The 20,762-nt window shown below is 44.9% G+C and overlaps 1 pseudogene; it reads left to right on the top strand.

Annotated features, from left to right (window-relative positions):
• Positions 1–20,292: 20,292 nt before the first annotated feature.
• On the top strand, positions 20,293–20,411 carry LOC134954121 (5S ribosomal RNA; annotated as a pseudogene).
• Positions 20,412–20,762: the final 351 nt, after the last annotated feature.

The raw sequence follows: 20,762 nt of genomic DNA, 5'->3' as shown, positions 1-20,762 counted from the left end.
TTAAAAAGTATTTTTCTAAATATTTAAACATTATATTATGCACATCTGCAGAACGGATCAAAAATGGGAGTACAGGGTAGGACGGCTCAATCGCATGAAATCTGACCATGCCAGTTAAGTGGTTAAATAACAAAATGAAACTTTGGGCCTAAGTAAATCAAATAGTGTATGTAGCAGATTAGACAAAATATATTTTATGTGAGACATACTATAGCAATCTATGGAAATAGAGCTAAAGAAGCAATTAGTATTGTCCTAGTTGAGCCAACAATGGGGAAATGAACTAGAGATGAATGTGGGTTTATTCCTTCAGAAGATTCCAGTATTCTCACTTCTGAGTTAACATTTCTCCTACTTGTTCTGACTACTACATACAGTATAGTAATATTTCTAACTGCAGGTGTGCCCACCAGAGCCGGCCCTAGGCATAGGCAAACTAGGCAAATGCCTAGGGGCACACGCAGATTCAGATTCTGCTTATTAAAAGGATATGCGGCATTCCTATATTCTATGTGTGACTGCGGGTGTATCTGCATACGAAATGCTACATTACAGTGTATTCCTGGAAATCACTGTAACGTAGCATTTCGTATGCAGATACAGCCACAGTTGCACACAGAATATATGCATGCTAATTATAATTTTAATCAGCAGAAGTTGCTTGTGCATCCTAGTCACATAGCAATGAAAATAAGACGCGTTTTCTGCAAAAAAAGGCGCCCAATGTTAGCAGAGTTTGACGGGAGCTGCATGGCATATTGAGGCAAGATGTATGAGGACACATCTGTATCCAAGCAGAGGTCACAGTGTCATGTCAGCCATGTCAGGCCATGTCAGCGCTGTGTGTGGGTAGGTTTGTTGTGGAATAGTGTTTGACATATGTGTAAGGGGCAGTATGTGTGTCATTATGTGTATTAGGACTAGTGATGTGCACCGGAAATTTTTCGGGTTTTGTGTTTTGGTTTTGGATTCGGTTCCACGGCCGTGTTTTGGATTCGGACGCGTTTTGGCAAAACCTCCCTGAAATTTTTTTGTCGGATTCGGGTGTGTTTTGGAATCGTGTGTTTTTTTCAAAAACCACTCAAAAACAGCTTAAATCATAGAATTTGGGGGTCATTTTGATCCCATAGTATTATTAACCTCAATAACCATAATTTCCACTCATTTCCAGTCTATTATGAACACCTCACAATATTATTTTTAGTCCTAAAATTTGCACCGAGGTCGCTGGATGACTAAGCTAAGCGACCCAAGTGGGCGGCACAAACACCTGGCCCATCTAGGAGTGGCACTGCAGTGTCAGACAGGATGGCACTTAAAAAAATTGTCCCCAAACAGCACATGATGCAAAGAAAAAAAGAGGTGCACCAAGGTCGCTGGATGGCTAAGCTAAGCAACCCAAGTGGGCGGCACAAACACCTGGCCCATCTAGGAGTGGCACTGCAGTGTCAGACAGGATGGCACTTAAAAAAATTGTCCCCAAACAGCAAATGAGGCAAAGAAAAAAAGAGGTGCACCAAGGTCGCTGGATGGCTAAGCTAAGCGACCCAAGTGGCCAGCCTCCCTCCACATTTTTGTTCTCCACCTTTAATGTGTGGAATTATATGCCAGTAATATATCAAAAGCAATGGCCTACTGTACCGTACTGCTATATATATATACTGGTAGTCAGATAAATTCTGCACTGTCCTCCTACTATATACTGCGCACAACTACAATGCAGCACAGATATGGATAGTATACTTGATGACACAGAGGTAGAGCAATGGACTACTGTACCGTACTGCTATATATATATACTGGTGGTCAGCATAATTCTGCACTGTCCTCCTACTATATACTGCGCACAACTACAATGCAGCACAGATATGGATAGTATACTTGACGACACAGAGGTAGAGCAATGGACTGCTGTACCGTACTGCTATATATAATATACTGGTGGTCAGCAAAATTCTGCACTGTCCTCCTACAATGCAGCACAGATATGGAGCGTTTTCAGGCAGAGAATGTAGATATTTGCAGCACACTGAGCACAGATATTTGCAGCACACTGAGCACAGATATTTGCAGCACACTGAGCACAGATATTTGCAGCACACTGAACAGTGAACACAGAAACTGAGAGAACGCAGCCATTTCCTCTCGCTATCACCTCCAAAGCACGAGTGAAAATGGCAGCGACGCGCGGCTCCTTATATAGAATACGAATCTCGCGAGAATATGACAGTGGGATGATGATGTTCGGGCGCGCTCGGGTTAACCGAGCAAGGCGGGAAGATCTGAGGCTGCCTCGGAACCGTGTAAAATAGGTGAAGTTCGGGGGGGTTCGTATCTTGACAAACCGAACCCGCTCATCTCTAATTAGGACATTAATAAAGGTTGGCATAACGTGTAAGGTGCATTATGTTTATAAGTACATTAATAATGTATGTCATGTGTGAGGGGCTTTACAGTGTGGTATTATGTGTATAAAGGCATTACTGATGTGTGGCATTATGTGTATAAGCTGCTCTTCTGTGTGGCATAATGTATAGAAAAGGCACTACTGTGTGGTCTAATGTGAATAAAGAGCAATATGGTGTGGTCCACCCCCTCACCCCTGGAGAGGATCTGGTGAGGGGGACCTGCTCAGGGCCAGAGAAATGGATACCTAGCAACAGTGCCGTAACTAGACATTTTAGCACTGTTGCACACTGTGGCATCGGAGCCCCACCCCTGCATGCAAAACAGGGGCAGTGCGCGCCGTAGGCGCGCGCAAAAATACATAGTGGCATGGCTTCATGGGGAAGGGCTGTGACCACAAAATAATACCAATTCATAAAACGGTGCACAGTAGTCTCCATTCTTCAAATTACGCCGCACAGTAGCGCCACTACACCAGGTAGAGACCCTTTTACACCTTACAGCGGACAGATTCCTCTTTTTACACATTACGGCAGACAGCGTCCCCTTTTTACACATTACGGCAGACAGCGTTCCCCTTTTTACACATTACGGCAGACAGCGTCCCCCTTTTTACACATTACGGCAGACAGCGTGCACTTTTTACACATAACGGCAGACAGCGTCCCCTTTTTACACATAACGGCAGACAGCGTGCCCTTGTTACACATAGCGGCAGACAGCGTACACTTTTTACACATAGCGGCAGACAGCGTGCCTTTGTTAAACATAGCGGCAGACAGCGTACACTTTTTACACATAACGGCAGACAGCGTCCCCCTTTTTACACATTACGGCAGACAGCGTGCACTTTTTACACATAACGGCAGACAGCGTCCCCTTTTTACACATTACGGCAGACAGCGTACCCCTTTTTACACATTACGGCAGGCAGATTCCCCCTTTTTACACATAGCGGCAGGCAGATTCCCCATTTTTACACATAGCGGCAGGCAGATTCCCCATTTTTACACATAGCGGCAGGCAGATCCCCCTTTTTACACATTGCGGCAGGCAGATTCCCCCTTTTTACACATTGCGGTAGGCAGTCCCCCGTTTTTACACATTGCCGCAGGCAGATTCCCCATTTTTACACATTGCGGTAGGCAGTCCCCCTTTTTACACATTGCGGCAGGCAGTCCCCCTTTTTACACATTGCGGCAGGCAGATTCCCCCTTTTTACACATAGCGGCAGGCAGATTCCCCCTTTTTACACATTGTGGCAGGCAGTCCCCCTTTTTACACATTACGGCAGGCAGATTCCCCCTTTTTACACATAGTGGCAGGCAGATTCCCCATTGTTACACATAGCGGCAGGCAGATTCCCCATTTTTACATATAGCGGCAGGCAGATCCCCCATTTTTACACATAGCGGCAGGCAGTCCCCCCTTTTTACACATTGCGGCAGGCAGATTCCCCCTTTTTACACATTGCGGCAGGCAGTCCCCCGTTTTTACACATTGCGGCAGGCAGATTCCCCATTTTTACACATTGCGGCAGGCAGATTCCCCATTTTTACACATTGCGGCAGGCAGATTCCCCCTTTTTACACATTGCGGCAGGCAGATTCCCCCTTTTTACACATTGCGGCAGGCAGTCTCCCTTTTTACACATTGCGGCAGGCAGTACCCCTTTTTACACATTACGGCAGGCAGATTCCCCCTTTTTACACATAGCGGCAGGCAGATTCCCCATTTTTACACATAGCGGCAGGCAGTCCCCCCTTTTTACACATTGCGGCAGGCAGATTCCCCCTTTTTACACATTGCGGCAGGTAGTCCCCCGTTTTTACACATTGCGGCAGGCAGTCCCCCATTTTTACACATTGCGGCAGGCAGTCCCCCGTTTTTACACATTGCGGCAGGCAGTCCCCTATTTTTAAACATTGCGGCAGGCAGATTCCCCCTTTTTACACATAGCGGCAGGCAGTCCCCCATTTTTACACATTGCGGCAGGCAGATTCCCCATTTTTACACATTGCGGCAGGCAGATTCCCCCTTTTTACACATAGCGGCAGGCAGTCCCCCATTTTTACACATTGCGGCAGGCAGTCCCCCATTTTTACACATTGCGGCAGGCAGATTCCCCATTTTTACACATTGTGGCAGGCAGATTCCCCCTTTTTACACATAGCGGCAGGCAGTCCCCCATTATTTTTTTGAGCAGTGTATATATAGTATATATTTCGCACACATATTCCACTGTTGTTTTAGAGAGCAAAACCATTCACATCAGTCCTGCCCTATTTGAGCTTACAGTCCATGTTCCCTACCAAGTGTACACTATGCATCATTTTTGGTTGGGTGTCGATTAACCTACCAGTGGAATGTGGGAGGAAACTGGAGTACCCAGAGGAAACCCACGCAAGCACGGGGAGAATAAACAAACTCCACACAGGGTCATGGCAGGAATAGAACCCAAGACCTCAGTGCTGTGAAGCAGTAATGCTAACTAATAAACCAGTCATGCTGTATCTGCCTTTCTCCAAATTACTAGTCACTACAAATTTTAAACTCTGTCATATCAGGGAAGTAATGTGTCAGAGGTACGGTCTTACATAAAGCATCTCCTGGTAGACATTGTTTAGACAACAATAACAACAAAATGATATGAGTAGAACATTTAACCACTTAACTGACAATTTTTCCCTTCAAAACTGTTAACATTGTTTTTTAAAAGTTATTTTATTTAATAAAGTTTAAAAAGTATTTTTCTAAATATTTAAACATTATATTATGCACATCTGCAGAACGGATCAAAAATGGGAGTACAGGGTAGGACGGCTCAATCGCATGAAATCTGACCATGCCAGTTAAGTGGTTAAATAACAAAATGAAACTTTGGGCCTAAGTAAATCAAATAGTGTATGTAGCAGATTAGACAAAATATATTTTATGTGAGACATACTATAGCAATCTATGGAAATAGAGCTAAAGAAGCAATTAGTATTGTCCTAGTTGAGCCAACAATGGGGAAATGAACTAGAGATGAATGTGGGTTTATTCCTTCAGAAGATTCCAGTATTCTCACTTCTGAGTTAACATTTCTCCTACTTGTTCTGACTACTACATACAGTATAGTAATATTTCTAACTGCAGGTGTGCCCACCAGAGCCGGCCCTAGGCATAGGCAAACTAGGCAAATGCCTAGGGGCACACACAGATTCAGATTCTGCTTATTAAAAGGATATGCGGCATTCCTATATTCTATGTGTGACTGCGGGTGTATCTGCATACGAAATGCTACATTACAGTGTATTCCTGGAAATCACTGTAACGTAGCATTTCGTATGCAGATACAGCCACAGTTGCACACAGAATATATGCATGCTAATTATAATTTTAATCAGCAGAAGTTGCTTGTGCATCCTAGTCACATAGCAATGAAAATAAGACGCGTTTTCTGCAAAAAAAGGCGCCCAATGTTAGCAGAGTTGGACGGGAGCTGCATGGCATATTGAGGCAAGATGTATGAGGACACATCTGTATCCAAGCAGAGGTCACAGTGTCATGTCAGCCATGTCAGGCCATGTCAGCGCTGTGTGTGGGTAGGTTTGTTGTGGAATAGTGTTTGACATATGTGTAAGGGGCAGTATGTGTGTCATTATGTGTATTAGGACTAGTGATGTGCACCGGAAATTTTTCGGGTTTTGTGTTTTGGTTTTAGATTCGGTTCCGCGGCCGTGTTTTGGATTCGGACGCGTTTTGGCAAAACCTCCCTGAAATTTTTTTGTCGGATTCGGGTGTGTTTTGGAATCGTGTGTTTTTTTCAAAAACCACTCAAAAACAGCTTAAATCATAGAATTTGGGGGTCATTTTGATCCCATAGTATTATTAACCTCAATAACCATAATTTCCACTCATTTCCAGTCTATTATGAACACCTCACAATATTATTTTTAGTCCTAAAATTTGCACCGAGGTCGCTGGATGACTAAGCTAAGCGACCCAAGTGGGCGGCACAAACACCTGGCCCATCTAGGAGTGGCACTGCAGTGTCAGACAGGATGGCACTTAAAAAAATTGTCCCCAAACAGCAAATGAGGCAAAGAAAAAAAGAGGTGCACCAAGGTCGCTGGATGGCTAAGCTAAGCGACCCAAGTGGCCAGCCTCCCTCCACATTTTTGTTCTCCACCTTTAATGTGTGGAATTATATGCCAGTAATATATCAAAAGCAATGGCCTACTGTACCGTACTGCTATATATATATATACTGGTAGTCAGATAAATTCTGCACTGTCCTCCTACTATATACTGCGCACAACTACAATGCAGCACAGATATGGATAGTATACTTGATGACACAGAGGTAGAGCAATGGACTACTGTACCGTAATGCTATATATATATACTGGTGGTCAGCATAATTCTGCACTGTCCTCCTACTATATACTGCGCACAACTACAATGCAGCACAGATATGGATAGTATACTTGACGACACAGAGGTAGAGCAATGGACTGCTGTACCATACTGCTATATATAATATACTGGTGGTCAGCAAAATTCTGCACTGTCCTCCTACAATGCAGCACAGATATGGAGCGTTTTCAGGCAGAGAATGTAGATATTTGTAGCACACTGAGCACAGATATTTGCAGCACACTGAGCACAGATATTTGCAGCACACTGAACAGTGAACACAGAAACTGAGAGAACGCAGCCATTTCCTCTCGCTATCACCTCCAAAGCACGAGTGAAAATGGCAGCGACGCGCGGCTCCTTATATAGAATACGAATCTCGCGAGAATATGACAGTGGGATGATGATGTTCGGGCGCGCTCGGGTTAACCGAGCAAGGCGGGAAGATCTGAGGCTGCCTCGGAACCGTGTAAAATAGGTGAAGTTCGGGGGGGTTCGTATCTTGACAAACCGAACCCGCTCATCTCTAATTAGGACATTAATAAAGGTTGGCATAACGTGTAAGGTGCATTATGTTTATAAGTACATTAATAATGTATGTCATGTGTGAGGGGCTTTACAGTGTGGTATTATGTGTATAAAGGCATTACTGATGTGTGGCATTATGTGTATAAGCTGCTCTTCTGTGTGGCATAATGTATAGAAAAGGCACTACTGTGTGGTCTAATGTGAATAAAGAGCAATATGGTGTGGTCCACCCCCTCACCCCTGGAGAGGATCTGGTGAGGGGGACCTGCTCAGGGCCAGAGAAATGGATACCTAGCAACAGTGCCGTAACTAGACATTTTAGCACTGTTGCACACTGTGGCATCGGAGCCCCACCCCTGCATGCAAAACAGGGGCAGTGCACGCCGTAGGCGCGCGCAAAAATACATAGTGGCATGGCTTCATGGGGAAGGGCTGTGACCACAAAATAATACCAATTCATAAAACGGTGCACAGTAGTCTCCATTCTTCAAATTACGCCACACAGTAGCGCCACTACACCAGGTAGAGACCCTTTTACACCTTACAGCGGACAGATTCCTCTTTTTACACATTACGGCAGACAGCGTCCCCTTTTTACACATTACGGCAGACAGCGTTCCCCTTTTTACACATTACGGCAGACAGCGTCCCCCTTTTTACACATTACGGCAGACAGCGTGCACTTTTTACACATAACGGCAGACAGCGTCCCCTTTTTACACATAACGGCAGACAGCGTGCCCTTGTTACACATAGCGGCAGACAGCGTACACTTTTTACACATAGCGGCAGACAGCGTGCCTTTGTTAAACATAGCGGCAGACAGCGTACACTTTTTACACATAACGGCAGACAGCGTCCCCCTTTTTACACATTACGGCAGACAGCGTGCGCTTTTTACACATAACGGCAGACAGCGTCCCCTTTTTACACATTACGGCAGACAGCATACCCCTTTTTACACATTACGGCAGGCAGATTCCCCCTTTTTACACATAGCGGCAGGCAGATTCCCCATTTTTACACATAGCGGCAGGCAGATTCCCCATTTTTACACATAGCGGCAGGCAGATCCCCCTTTTTACACATTGCGGCAGGGAGATTCCCCCTTTTTACACATTGCGGTAGGCAGTCCCCCGTTTTTACACATTGCCGCAGGCAGATTCCCCATTTTTACACATTGCGGTAGGCAGTCCCCCTTTTTACACATTGCGGCAGGCAGTCCCCCTTTTTACACATTACGGCATGCAGATTCGCCCTTTTTACACATAGTGGCAGGCAGATTCCCCCTTTTTACACATTGTGGCAGGCAGTCCCCCTTTTTACACATTACGGCAGGCAGATTCCCCCTTTTTACACATAGTGGCAGGCAGATTCCCCATTGTTACACATAGCGGCAGGCAGATTCCCCATTTTTACATATAGCGGCAGGCAGATCCCCCATTTTTACACATAGCGGCAGGCAGTCCCCCCTTTTTACACATTGCGGCAGGCAGATTCCCCCTTTTTACACATTGCGGCAGGCAGTCCCCCGTTTTTACACATTGCGGCAGGCAGATTCCCCATTTTTACACATTGCGGCAGGCAGATTCCCCATTTTTACACATTGCGGCAGGCAGATTCCCCCTTTTTACACATTGCGGCAGGCAGTCTCCCTTTTTACACATTACGGCAGGCAGATTCCCCCTTTTTACACATAGCGGCAGGCAGATTCCCCCTTTTTACACATTGCGGCAGGCAGTACCCCTTTTTACACATTACGGCAGGCAGATTCCCCCTTTTTACACATAGCGGCAGGCAGATTCCCCATTTTTACACATTGCGGCAGGCAGATTCCCCCTTTTTACACATTGCGGCAGGCATTCCCCCGTTTTTACACATTGCGGCAGGCAGTCCCCCATTTTTACACATTGCGGTAGGCAGTCCCCCTTTTTACACATAGCGGCAGGCAGTCCCCCGTTTTTACACATTGCGGCAGGCAGTCCCCCATTTTTAAACATTGCGGCAGGCAGATTCCCCCTTTTTACACATAGCGGCAGGCAGTCCCCCATTTTTACACATTGCGGCAGGCAGATTCCCCATTTTTACACATTGCGGTAGGCAGATTCCCCCTTTTTACACATAGCGGCAGGCAGTCCCCCATTTTTACACATTGCGGCAGGCAGTCCCCCATTTTTACACATTGCGGCAGGCAGATTCCCCATTTTTACACATTGTGGCAGGCAGATTCCCCCTTTTTACACATAGCGGCAGGCAGTCCCCCATTTTTACACATTGCGGCAGGCAGTCCCCCATTTTTACACATAGCGGCAGGCAGTCCCCCATTTTTACACATAGCGGCAGGCAGTCCCAATAAAGAAAGAAAGAGACAGAAAGAAAGAGACAGAAAGAAAGAATTATACTTACCCTCTCCGGCGTCTCCGCTGGCTCAGGCTCCTCGGTGCAGCGTCAGACGATTCCCGGGCAGTAGAGAAGGAGGAGGAGGGAGGTGGAGGAGGGAGCCGCAGCAGCGCTGTGTTATTGGTGGAGGCGCTGCTGCCCCTCTGCTTCACTATAGGCTGTTCTCGGAAGACAGCCTATAGTGAAGCAGAGGAGCAGCAGCAGCAGCGCCTCCACCAGTAGTAAAGCGCTGCTGCGGCTCCCTCCTTCGGCTCCCTCCTCCTCCTGCTTATCCCCCGTACCGCTGCTCCTCTCCTCTCTCCGGGTGGCTGTGCGCTGCGGGCAGCGGTTGCCCGCAGTGCACAGCGGCATGTAATGAGTCAGTTTGACTCATTACATGCTTTGGGCCCCTGGACAGAGGCGGGCCCCAGTGCAACGCACTGGTTGCACTGGCGGTAGTTCCGCCTCTGATTGGGGGTACTATTGTGTGGCCATGCCCCTTCCCAAAAGAATACACCCCTTTTTGGACTGTGCACCGAATGTGCCCACTGTTCCTTTTTAAAATATAGGGGGTAGGAGCACCAAAATGAGGACTGCTATGACTGAGGGGTGATGGTGATGGGAAAGGGGTGCTGGGTCAGAGGTGGAACTAGTGGCAGTCCTATGGGGCACCAGCCAAAATCTTGCCTAGGGCATCATATTGATTAGGGCCGGCTCTGGTGCTCACCATATTAATAATTGAAGTGTAACACCTATTGAAAGGAAAACAGGATTTTAATACCTACTGGTAAATCCTTTTCTCCTAGTCCGTAGAGGATGCTGGGGTCCACTTTAGTACCATGGGGTATAGACGGTTCAGCAGGAGCCATGGGCACTTTAAGACTTTTTAAGGGTGTGAACTGGCTCCTCCCTCTATGCCCCTCCTCCAGACCTCAGTTATAGGAACTTTGCCCAGGGAGACGGAAATTTCGAGGAAAGGATTTACTTATAACTTAATGGTGAGATTCATACAAGCTCACACCTCAACCATGCCGCCCAACATGGCATTCAACATAACACATACTAACGGCATGAACAATTGAAGCAACATGCTGAAAATAACCGTAACACAACATCTGTGTAACTACAAACGTAACAACTGCAGGTAAAGTACGCACTGGGTCGGGCGCCCAGCCTCCTCTATGGACTAGGAGAAAAGGATTTACCGGTAGGTATTAAAATCCTGTGTTCTCATACGTCCTAGAGGATGCTGGGGTCCACTTCAGTACCATGGGGTTATACCAAACCTCCAGTATGGGCGGGAGAGTGCGGATGACCCTGCAGCACTGATTGACCAAACTTTAGGTCCTCATTGGCCAAGGTGTCAAACTTGTAAAACTTTGCAAACGTGTTTGCCCCTGACCAAGTAGCTGATCGGCAAAGCTGTAATGCCGAGACCCCCCGGGCAGCCGCCCAGGATGCGCCCACCTTTCTAGTAGAATGAGCTTTTACCGACTTCGGTATCGGCAATCCTGCCGTGGAATGAGCATGCTGAATCGTCCCTCTGATCCAGCGCGCAATGGTCTGCTTAGAAGCAGGACACCCAATCTTGTTGGGAGCATACAGGACAAACAGAGCCTCAGTTTTTCGTACCCGAGCCGTTCTTGCGACATAAATTTTCAAAGCTCTAACTACATCAAGAGACTTTGACGCAGCGAAGGTGTCAGTAGCCACTGGCACCACAATAGGTTGGTTCATATGGAAAGACGAAACAACCTTTGGAAGAAATTGCTTGCGAGTTCTCAACTCTGCTCTATCTTCATGGAAGATCAGGTAAGGGCTCTTGTGGGACAAGGCCCCCAACTCAGACACCCGCCTTGCGGATGCCAAAGCCAATAACATGACCACTTTCCAAGTGAGAAACTTCAATTCTATCTCCTTCAGAGGCTCAAACCAATCTGATTGCAGGAACTGCAACACCACATTAAGGTCCCATGGTGCCACCGGAGGCACAAATGGAGGTTGGATGTGCAGCACTCCTTTCACAAACGTCTGAACTTCTAGAAGGGAGGCCAATTGTTTTTGAAAGAAAATTGACAAGGCTGAAATCTGGACCTTGATTGAACCCAATCGTAGGCCCGCATCCACACCTGCCTGTAAAAAATGGAGTAAATGTCCTAACTGAAAATCTTCCATTGGAGCCTTTTTGGATTCACACCAAGACACATATTTTCTCCAAATACGGTGGCAATGCTTAGACGTTACTTCTTTCCTGGCCTGAATAAGTGTCGGAATGACTTCTTTTGGAATACCCTTACAGGCTAGGATCCGGCGCTCAACAGTCATGCCGTCAAACGTAGCCGCAGTAAGTCTTGATATACGCACGGCCCCTGCTGCAGCAGGTCCTTGCGAGGAGGAAGAGGCCGAGGATCTTCTAGGAGTAACTCCTGAAGATCTGGATACCAAACCCTCCTTGGCCAGTCTGGGGCAATGAGGATCGCTCGACCCTTGTTCTCCATATGATTTTGAGAACTTTTGGTATCAGTGGAAGTGGAGGGAAGACATATACCGACCGAAACACCCACTGGGTCACCAGTGCATCCACTGCTATTGCTTGAGGGTCTCTCGACCTGGAACAATATCTCTGAAGCTTCTTGTTGAGACGAGATGCCATCATGTCTACTTGAGGAACTCCCCAAAGACTTGTCACCTCTGCGGAGACTTCTTGGTGGAGGCCCCACTCTCCTGGATGAAGATCATGTCTGCTGAGGAAGTCTGCTTCCCAGTTGTCCACTCCCAGAATGAAAATTGCTGACAGAGCTCTTGCATGTCTTTCTGCCCAGAGGAGGATCTTTGTCACCTCTGCCATTGCTGCTCTGCTTTTCGTTCCGCCTTCACGGTTTATGTATGCGACTGCTGTTAAATTGTCCGACTGGATCTGCACGGGTTGATCTTGAAGAAGATGCACCGCTTGTAGAAGGCCGTTGTAAATGGCTCTCAATTCCAGAACGTTTATGTGAAGACAAGTTTCTTGACTTGACCACCTTTCTTGGAAGCTTTCCCCCTGTGTGACTGCTTCCCAGCCTCAGAGACTTGCATCCATGGTTACTAGGACCCAGTCCTGAATCCAGAAACTGCATCCCTCTAGAAGGTGAGAACTGTGTAGCCACCACAGGAGCGAAATTCTGGCTTTGGATGACAGGATTATCCTCTGATGCATGTGTAGATGGGATCTGGACCACTTGTCCAATAGGTCCCCCAGGAATACTCTGGCATGGAATCGACCAAACTGTATGGCCCCGTAGGCCACTACCATCTTTCCCAACAACCGAATGCATTGATGAATCGACACTCTTGTTGGTTTCAAAATTTGTTGGACCATTCTCTGGATTTCCAGAGCCTTTTCTACTGGAAGAAATACCCTCTGTACTTCTGTGTCCGGTATTATCCTGAGAAAGGACAATCTTGTTGTCAGTTCCAATTGTGACTTTGGAAAATGTATGATCCAACCGTGACGTTGGAGTAATGTCAGGCAGAGTGCAATGTTCTGCATCAACTTTTCCTTGGACCTCGCTTTTATCAAGAGATCGTCCAGATAAGGAATTATATTGACTCCTTGCAGTCGAAGGAGGACCATTGTCTCCGCCATTACTTTGGTGAATACCCTCGGTGCTGTGGACAGTCCGAACGGCAACGTCTGAAACTGGTAATGACAATCCTGTACTGCGAATCTCAGATAAGCTTGATGCGGAGGATAAATGGGAACATGTAAGTAGGCATCTTTTATGTCCACTGACACCATGAATTCCCCCTCCTCCAGACTGGAAATCACTGCCCTCGGAGATTCCATCTTAAACTTGAACCTTTGCAGGTAGAGATTCAGATTTTTCAGGTTTAGAAATGGTCTGACCGAGCCATCCGACTTCAGAACTACAAATAGGCTTGAATAAAACTCTTCTCCTTGTTGAGACAAGGGAACCAGAACAATGACTTGATCCTGACACAATCACTGTATTGCTGCTGCTACCACTTCCCTATCCGGGACAGAAGCTGGTAAGGTTGATTCGAAAATACGGCCTGGGGAAATGTCATGAAACTCCAGTTTATACCCGAGGGACTCTATTTGTACGGCCCATGTGTCTAGGCCAGATTGAACCCAGAACTGACTGAAGAGTTTCAGCCGTGCCCCCACATGAGCGGACTCCTGCAGGGGAACCCCAGCATCATGCTGAAGATTCGGCATACGCAGAGGTTGATTTCTGTTCCTGTGAGACACTGTGGACTTTATTTCCTTTTCCCCTACCTTTACCCACAAAGAATGGGGGGCCTTTACCCTTTTTAAAAAAAAATGATTGGGTCGAAAAGACTGCATCTGAGAGTGATGTGTCTTTTATGCTGGCGCAGGAGCATTAGGCAAGAATGTCGACTTTACCTGCGTTAGCCGCAGAACTAAAGCATCCAGCCCATCTCCAAATAAGGTCTCACCTTTATATGGGAGAGCCTCGATATTCCTTTTGGAGTCTGCGTCAGCATTCCATTGGCTAATCCACAATGCCCTCCGTACTGAGTTTGCCATGGTAACGTTTCTTGATCCCAAGAGACCAATATCTTTCATGATTTCTAGCACGTACGCAGCAGCGTCTATGATATGACCTAACGTTAGGAGTATCTCGTCTCCATCTATTGTGTCAATGTCTAATGACAAGTTTTCTGACCACTTTTCAATAGCACTACTTACCCACGCACAGACAACGGTAGGGCTTAGTAGTGTCCCATTGGCCACATCAATAGATCACCTCACGAACTTGCAGTCTGCCGGCTCCTTAAGTGAAGCCATTCCAGGCGCAGGGAGAAACACCTTTTTCCTTTTATGACAGGGCCCTGTCTAAAATGTGGGGTGACTCCCACCTTTTGGAAAAAGGTAAGCTGCCTAAATTCCTTTTGGGAATCTGAAATTTCTTTTCAGGTTAAATCAGACTCCCTCCAAGACTGTTAAACTCATGAGGTTGAGGGAAAATTACATTACTTCTTTACTAAAGTAAACCCTCTCCTGTGGTAAAAGAGGGGGCTTCGTAAATTCTAACACCTCCTTTATAGCTAAAACATGTTTTGAATGCTTTTCGCTAACTTAGAACCTATTCCCCTGGAATCACTAGTGTCGACACAGGAATCAGAGTCCATATCGGTATCAGTTTGTACTACATGTGCAAATTTGTATGTGACCCAGAGGGGTCCCTGTGGATGAAAGGCAGAACTATTAAAAATCACATCTTCAACAGACTATTTTCAGTTTTCTGCATGAGATTCAGTCCAACCTCTTACTGATATGATTCACACTATCATGTAACCTTTCACCCAGTCAGGGTCTTGGTGTCATATTACAACTCTGTGTCCCTAACATGGCTCCCACAGAGGAAGAGCTCCCTGCCTCAGACATGTCACACATGTGCACAATCGCACCACAGACACTCCTGGCTTATAGGGGACAGACCCACTGTAAAATCCAGGAGTTAGAAGAACTTCAAATGGAATCCAATACGGATGGGATAACCTCTTTCAGACCCAAATGCAAACCCAAATCATCCTTTTTTCCTCCCGATAACACCAGCCCAGAGTTCAGGGTCTTTTTGAACCGGGCATCTAAAGAATTTGACGATATTTATGTTCAAACTAAAACTGGCTTTCACCATTCTTCCAAAAATCTCAAATTTAAAGAGAGAAAAGCCCTGCAAGAAATGGGAACGTGGCATGATATAATTATAAAACCATCTGATAAAGGTGGCAATATTGTTCTCTGGCCGCGAGAAATGTACATCACTGAAGCACATCGACAATTATACAATCTTTCATGCTACAAGAAGCTTCTCAGCGATCCAACTACCAGATTCCTGATTGCTTACAACAGTCTGCTACAAGAAGCTGCTGCCCAATGCATCATAACGAAACAAGAACTACAATATCTCACTGTCCAGAATCCCAAAACACCAACATTCTATCTTCTGCCCAAGGTTCACAAAAATTCTCAACACCCACCTGGCAGACAAATAATGTCAGGTAATGGTGGGCTTTTGGAGCAACCTAGTCGATTTCTGGACTTACATTTACGTGAATTCGTCCTTGATCTACCATCTTACTTGCAGGACACGTCTAATTTACTACGGAAGATCCATGACATATATCTTGAGAATGATTTTCTTCTAGTGACTCTAGACGTAGAGGCACTTTACATGAGTATTAATCATCATCAAGGCCTCACAGCAGTCAAAAACTACCCGGACCAGGGAGGAGCTAAAGATTTTTCAAATTTCCTTCAGAAGTTACTTCACTTTGTTCTTTCAAAAAACTACTTTGTCTTTCAAGACCAATTTTTCTTGCAAGTAAGGGGAACCGCAATGGGCGCTGCTTGTACACCCACTTATGCGACCCTCTTTTTAGGGTGGTGGGAGCATTTCCATGTCTTCAATACCATCAATGAGAGGTATACCACGCATGTGATATTGTGGCTGAGACATATCAACGATATATTTATCATTTGGAACAGAGAAAGAGGTCTCCTTATGGACTTTATTAAACTCCTCAATACCAACGATCTCAATATCACATTGACACACACCATCAGCTCTGAGATGGTTCCCTTTCTCGATCTCAACATTTACAAATCAATTACAGGTTTCCTGGAAACAGAACTATATCGCAAGGAGACTGCAACCAATAGTCTCCTTTTTCAAACCAGCTCACATTTCCCTCCAACTATTGAAAATATCCCCAAAGGGGAGTATCTTAGGCTGAGACGTAACTGCTCGGAGGATCAAGTCTTCAAAACTAAGAGCAGAGAACTCACTGATCGCCTCTTAGCTACGGGCTATAGCAAACGCTCACTCAAACGAGCATACTCAGCCACTGCAGCAGTCAAGAGGGAGAGCCTAATTTTTGGGAAGAAGAAAGAGGTCATCAAGCAAGATGACACCATAAGATTTATAGGGACATTCTGTCCTGAGTGGAAAATGCTGAAGAATGCCATTACTAAACATCTTTCCATCTTACAGCTGGATCCTGATTTATCTCCTTTTCTGAACTCTCCACTACAGATGAGTTGGCGTAGATCCAAGAACATGAAAGATCAACTAGTGCGTAGCCACTTCGTTACATCCATACCCAAAAAACCACCTATTTCTGGTTCTTTCCCTTGCGGGCAATGTAAATCATGCCCACAGATATTACAAACCAATACTGTCATCGACAGATATGGACAATCAGTAACGATACAACATTTCTTTAAATGTAATACTAAAGCTGTGATTTACTGCATAACTTGTGGGTGCAATTTCAAATACATTGGCATGACCACACGTAAATTGCAAGAAAGGGTCCTGGAACACCTGGGCAACATTCGCAACGCATCAAAAGATCTGGCACGTATGAAACAGCTTACCTCGGTTGCAAGGCACTTTCTCTTTCACCATAAAGGATCCATCAAAGAATTTAAGGCCTTTGGCCTGGACCGCGTTCATTTGGGCATACGGGGAGGAGACATTACTAAGGAACTCTATAAGAAAGAGAGCGAGTGGATTTTTCGTCTCAACAGTCTCAAACCCTCGGGTCTAAATGAAAACATTAATTATGCGGTTTTCCTATAAGCTATTGTTTTCTGTTCTTCACACTTACGAATAATTTAGCCTAAATACACATATCAACACTACTCATCCCAGCAGTCACTTGTGTTTTTTTCCAATCTCACGTTAAATTTTGATTATCACTCTCATTACACTTGTGCCTTTGTTTTGCACTGTTTACATCCAATTTTTCTTTTAATCCCTATACCCCACTTGTCATCATTAATCCATCCCCTCCAGCTCATCTACACTAATGTATTTTATTCCAATACATCACTTTACCCCTTCTTTCACGATTTTTTAATTTAATTGTTTCCCATGTATTCTACCATGTTTATACCCTGGCACACCTCACGATGTACCTTATGACAATGTCCTTGCAACAAATGTCACTCTCCCTCACAGTTCCTTCCTTACAATGTCCATACCCCGGCACACCCCACGTACCCCATGTACGTAGTAATACTTTTACAAAAACATTTGCATGTGCAACCAAAAATTTCTTCACTTCTCATTCCTTCACTTTCACACCTAATTAACCAAATTCTATGATTTATATTGTATCTATCAGCTGCCATCTGCCCACCTATCCACTCCCATTTAATGGGTACCAGCTTTATTAACAACCCATGGCAATAAATCAGCATTCACACCCAAAACCACGTGATGTAACACCCTTACTTGATTTACCTACAATCCTTGGCCTGTGCACTCACAATTTTTAATTTTATTTTAACTCAAATTGATTTTTCTTGTTCTTTCACATAACTATTTTTAGTGTCATATTTTCTCTCACTCCTACACATATTTCTGTCAATTTTATGGTCACATAGAATTCAATCTCATCTTGCCATTTCATTACTTTCTAATCACTAAGGTGTCTGTATCCCACAATTACACTTTCATTTAGCCAGTTTTGCACCTTTCCTGCCATACACCCTTACTTTCCCACAGTTCACTTTTCATCATAATCAATCTTTATCAGTTTCTCTCACTCTCTGTTCATACAATTCGGCACCCCTCACTATGTCTTATGACTCATCACTCCCGTCCCAGCCCCATTCATATCTATTCCTGTCCCATGCTTTCACCTAATAAATTAATTATCCCTTTTAGCGTCTCTCCAGGCTCAATTAGTATCCTTTCCCCCTTTCTTTCTTCTCCCCCTTTCTTCTCCCCTAATAGTGGCATTAATAAAAACTCTCCATAATATCAGTCCGTTTTGGCTTTCACTCAATTCATTATACACCTTCATTGCATCTTATTCCCCTTTCCAATGGTGCCTTGTACGCACCTTTACCTTAATCATTATTTGATTATCCCCTTTTTTCCCATTTGCCCAGACTTTCAATAACCCGGGACTACTCTATCCCTTACACATTATGGCGCCCCAGGCCTCGAGAAAGTCATTTCTGGCCTGCCCATATCTTCACTTAGATAGCATCGTCCCATCCCTTTACTAACATGGCGTCCCAGGCATCACCAGCCATATGCTGACATGCCCAGCCCACACCACACGTAACACATAGTGAACCTCCTCCGGAGCCGTGGCGGGCGTGAGCGGCACTCTAACACTCCCGCCTGCCGCACCCGCTCTGTGACCATTGGTCTATGTACGTAAGGTAACTGTTTTTAAAGACCTGTCCCCCACTGTCCCCTCCGAACCCGGAAGTGAACAAGCCCTGACGGGTGAAACGCATCTTCCACACGGGGGGTCCGTTCATGGAGTGACTTCATGGCAACAGTTCCTCTCGCCTGACGATTCACTGACATGCTTATCTGCTCTCTGGTTTGGAGTTCCGTAAGCCCTATCTGTTCTGAGGATATATCCCGCAGACAGAAATATCTCACTGATAGACACTCTTAATTGCATCTGTATTAATTGCATACCAGAGTTAACTTTTCTATGTGAGTCTTGTTTTCTGACACAGGCTGGGAGTGCAATCTCCAACAGAGGCTAGGTCATTGTTATCTTTTATACCATAATCTCTATGATCTGCAGTACCAGATAGACATCTCTTGTTAGGATTATTCAAATCCACAGGCAAGCTGCTTTATTCTCTATCAGGACTACGATTTTGTTATATTGGTCTATTTACAGCAATGACCTGTACCAATCTTGGACTTTCTGACATCTAAATATCATTACTGTATGTTGGCTTAGACAGTTTATCATGCAAGAAACACTTGCACATGCATTTGTCTATTTTTTCTACTGTGAGGGTGACTGAAGCCTTTCTCTCAGAATACTAATCTGTAGGGGAAAATTGCTCACTGACACAGGCGCTAAGTCCAATTTTGAATAGTGACCAGGATATTGATATATAATAAAAAAATCCTCTTGGTCCATAACCTATATTATTCTCAACACTTGCGAGAGATCCCTGCGTTAGTATTATTAGAACGTGCAGACAGGCTGCTTTATTATTCATTAATATCTTTTCAACTGTGGCAATTATTTTGTCAAGACAGATATATATATTTTTTTTTTACAGTAATATGCTGTGCTAATGTTGAACCTTCTAGCCATATAACTGCATGTTGGTTTGGACGGCCCTATATCTGGAAGATACACACACATGCATGTGTATATATATTTTCTTGTTGTTAGAACATATGCTCAAGACTAATACCACTGCCAATAACTACAGTCTATGTCAGGAGTTTAAATATCCTCTATATTGACTGATATACTTTCCTACACCTAATATAATTGGGTGGAAAAACCCACTTTATTTTTGAACAATAACCTAAACCAATTCACTCCTCTTCCGATTCACTGTTTCGTGGACTCTCATCCACGATCCACGGAGCACAGGACCACGAACGTGGGAACTGCTGAACCGTGCCTAACGTGGAAAGCAGATCCACACATTTTCACCCACTTTATCTATTTATTCCTTTCTTCTTTTCTTTTTTCTCATCATTTCCCACTGCATCATTCCTTATATAGGTGCACTCTCATTGGTGTACTGATCATATTATCCTCTACTATCATACCATGCTGCCACCGCCCGATCTCGTCCGATCTTGGAAGCTAAACAGCATTGGGCCGGGTTAGTACCAGGAGAGGAGACTGCCTGCGAATACCTGGTGTTGTAGAGTAGGAATTATTTTCCTCTCTATGTGAGAAGAGACACCAACAGCAGTATCATCACTACTTCTATCTAATACCTCCCTATCTCTCTAATCATTCTCTGTATGTTTATTGCAGCTCAATGTCTTATTTTCTATCTATAAATATGGTATCTGTCAATACGTCAGGTGTTTAAGTCAGGTGACCACTGATTATCATTATATTAACTTAATATAAGTGATCCCTATTGGATATTTTCACAATATTGTTTTGACCACTCCTCGGTCCCATCAATACAGAAATCTGTACTGGTCAGGGGAAATGGGGGTATGACTATTCAGTGTCTACAACCTTTCCAATTACTCTGTGAAATAAAGAGA

Source organism: Pseudophryne corroboree, chromosome 1 (assembly GCF_028390025.1).
Source record: "Pseudophryne corroboree isolate aPseCor3 chromosome 1, aPseCor3.hap2, whole genome shotgun sequence".
Taxonomy (NCBI): domain Eukaryota; kingdom Metazoa; phylum Chordata; class Amphibia; order Anura; family Myobatrachidae; genus Pseudophryne; species Pseudophryne corroboree.
The sequence above is the reverse complement of the archived record's forward strand: the minus strand, read 5'-3'. Positions and strand labels throughout refer to the sequence as shown.